The sequence below is a fragment of the Lepisosteus oculatus genome, unplaced genomic scaffold, assembly GCF_040954835.1.
Source record: "Lepisosteus oculatus isolate fLepOcu1 unplaced genomic scaffold, fLepOcu1.hap2 HAP2_SCAFFOLD_45, whole genome shotgun sequence".
Taxonomy (NCBI): domain Eukaryota; kingdom Metazoa; phylum Chordata; class Actinopteri; order Semionotiformes; family Lepisosteidae; genus Lepisosteus; species Lepisosteus oculatus.
In genome coordinates, this window is record NW_027167988.1 from 68,470 (window position 1) to 71,812 (window position 3,343).

Genomic DNA, 3,343 nt, shown 5'->3' on the forward strand with positions numbered 1-3,343 from the left:
ACGTAACGGCGTTATATGCAAGTGCGGACGTGAGGGTTTTCATTTGTTCGTTTTGTTTTGCTCTGCTTTGCTTTGTTTTGCTTTCCATCGCGTTGGTAAGAGCGTAAATAAAAAGGCGATTCCTGCGTCTACCACTAAGGTAAGAGCTATTTCAAGTGCGGCGTGGTGCGGCTTTTCAAATGCTCAACAGGATGACTTCGCATGCACGCGTGTGTGCAACCATGTCTGCTTACGTGCAAACGGGCGTGGTTTCATGTATGCAAAAAACTTTCCTGGGCTCTTCTGAAGCACATAAAATTATTTGGAGATATACATTTGTCTTGTTTTCCTCTTAGGCTCTAGAATTGATAACTTTTTTTTCATTTTTGGCATTTTTCATAATTTTCTAGAAAGTGGTTGCAAGCCCGATATCATGCAAAGAAACTTCAGGATTCGGGGATCAGTCAATGGATTTTCTTCAAAGTTGGATTTTTGCACTCTGTTGACCAAGAGATGTTGTTCTATAATGTTTTTTTTTCAAATTTAAAAATATCATTTTTTCATGGAGCTTTGAAGGGGATGGATTCTCCCTCCTTTAGCCAGGACAGAGCTCCAGGAGCCTGCGTAGGATTCTAGCTTTCTCCCCTTGCAGGCACCTGGCACAGAAGACAATATTTTTTTCCTTAAAATCTTTTTTTTTGTGTTCCTTGTTGTTCCAAACTTAATTTTAATCACTTTTAATTAGAGATTTTATTAAAAATAGTGCAATAAATGACTAATTTCACAAAAATTAATGTAATATAAAACGGATGTTTTCAACTTTATTGTAGTGTTTTAGAAACTAATATGTCTTCAAAAATGGTTGTTTTTCACTCCTATGAATGAAAACTGTTGTTATATGATGTTTTTTTTTTCAAATTTTAAATGATCATTTTTTCATGGAGCTTTGAAGGGGATGGATTCACCCTCCTTTAGCCAGGACAGAGCTCCAGGAGCCTGGGTAGGATTCTAGCTTTCTCCCCTTGCAGGCACCTGGCACAGAAGACATCATTTTTTTCCTTAAAATCTTTTTTTTTGTGTTCCTTGTTGCTCCAAACTTAATTCTATTCACTTTTAATTAGAGATTATATTAAAAATAGTGCAATAAATGACTAATTTCACTAAAAATACTAAAAGTAATATAAAACGGATGTTTTTAACTTTATTGTAGTGTTTTAGAAACTAATATGTCTTCAAAAATGGTTATTTTTCACTCCTAGGAATGAAAGCTGTTGTTATATGATGTTTATTTTCAAATTTTGAAAAAGCAAAGGATTCTAGCTTTCTCCCCTTGCAGGCATCGGACACAGAGAACCTCATGGTTTTCCTAAAAATCATTTTTTATGTTCCCTGGTGTTCCAAACTTAGTTTTAATCAATTTTAATTTGTTATGTTACAAACAGGGTAATAAAGTCTTAATTGGACTATAACTAATGTCATATTGTCTGCTACAAAACTGATATTTTCAGCTCTATTGTAGAGATTCTAGAATCAACTAATAAAGAATTGAAATAAAAAAAGGGCATAAGAAGACATTACCAACAACGACCACATGATGGAGATATTGTCTAGACATTACCAACAACGACCACAAGATGGAGATATTGTCTAGACATTACCAACAACGACCACAAGATGGAGATATTTTCCAAAGAGGCAAGAGGGGCAAAGCTGCGATAAGGTAAAATCATTTTTTGAAAGAGATTGTTGTCAGAATGCACATCCGTATCCCAAACAGAATCTCTAGTAAAATATGATCATTTGTGAAACAGGCAAATGAGTGTCAGCTACAATATGATTGCTACATATCTGCATTTGTTGGTATTTAAGGAGTAAGAGTGCAGGTTTAAACCTGCGATCCAGTGTGTTGAAGAATTTCACAACACTACCTCTAGCACATATGGAAATAAATCCTCATAATGATTATTGCCCTGGGCATGTACCAAAAAAGCAGTGAGCATATATATATATATATCACTGGGTTGAAGCTAGAAACACAGAATAACTGCAAACACATCCTAAATACAGTGTTCCAGCACCTTTGACCTCATCCAGAACGTATCATTTCTTGAAAGGGATTGCTGTCCGAATGCACATCTGAATCCCAAACAGAATCTCTAGTAAAATACGATCATTTGTGAAACAGGCAAATGACTGTCTCAGGGGCCCATTTCTCATTGTCAGACACATGTATGCAATGCTTTCACTGTGCATTGAGCAATAGGGATCAAAAACAGAATGGAAACAGACATGGAAACCAACGAGGATGGGATTTGAACCCATGCGTGCAAAGCACAATGGATTAGCAATCCATCGCCTTAACCACTCGGCCACCTCGTTAACAAAACTGGGCTGTCCCAACTGGGTTGGCGCGCTCCAGATGATCTTTTTCTTTTTTTTCCCTCGTACTCGAGGGTCATTTTCCTGTTCCACATGCGATTTCAACATTTTCCTTGGGAGATGTCAAGCCAGCAAGCCACTGCTGTGGTTCAGTGGCCAGCGTGGAGTTCAGTGGCCCTGTTGTACACAGAAAGCACATTGAGCTCCTTGGACATGAAAAGTTCCAGATAAAAGCCATTTGTCATCCTTTCTCTTGGTGTCGATGTTGCTATTGTATGTAAAGGTGGCAACTTGCTCAGCGAGCAGGCGGAGCACACACCGAATGCAGATGTGTCTGAGTGGTGTGTCCAAGTGGCTGCAAAAGGACAGCACTCCCGGGGCGCTGTGGCTTAGTTGGTTAAAGCGCCTGTCTAGTAAACAGGAGGCCCTGGGTCTGAATCCCAGTGGATAACCGCCTACGGCTAGACTTAATTAAATGCAAGTATTCATTTCCTGTCTTTAACACGACTTGTTTTTCTTAAAATGGATGCAACTTGCAAAACATGAAATACAAACCTTGCTAATCAGCGCTAGCAGCTGGCAAAAAAAAAGAAGTCAGCAATGTTTTTTTTCTTTAACCTTAACCCTGCTAATGGAGAAGAGTTAAACGACCGAGTCTATGCAGCTTAAACGGTGCGCACGTCGGGTTCTTAGCTGAAAGGGTGGTAAATCACGCTCACCCCAGTCCTTAATCTTTTAAAGAGGATACAAAATTGAACCTAGTCGCCACATCACATACATCCTGTTCAATGATAAAAAGGTAACATCTATCCTCGCTCCAGAGTAAATCTCACGTTGAGGGCATATTTTTTTTCACTTTACCGTGAATCGGGCTCGGCTGCACAGAGGAGAGAGCAGAGCAATGAGGTCACGGGGACAGGGGAGTCACACGCTGGCGGTTTGAATACGCGGAAGATCACTGAGGGATCCACAGTATATGGACCCT

At 39.3% G+C, this 3,343-nt stretch overlaps 1 non-coding gene across 1 annotated transcript; it reads right to left on the minus strand.

The window, feature by feature from the left end:
• Nucleotides 1–2,276: 2,276 nt before the first annotated feature.
• On the minus strand, nucleotides 2,277–2,358 carry trnas-gcu (transfer RNA serine (anticodon GCU)). The gene has a single exon. It is a non-coding gene; the product is annotated as a tRNA-Ser (tRNA).
• Nucleotides 2,359–3,343: the final 985 nt, after the last annotated feature.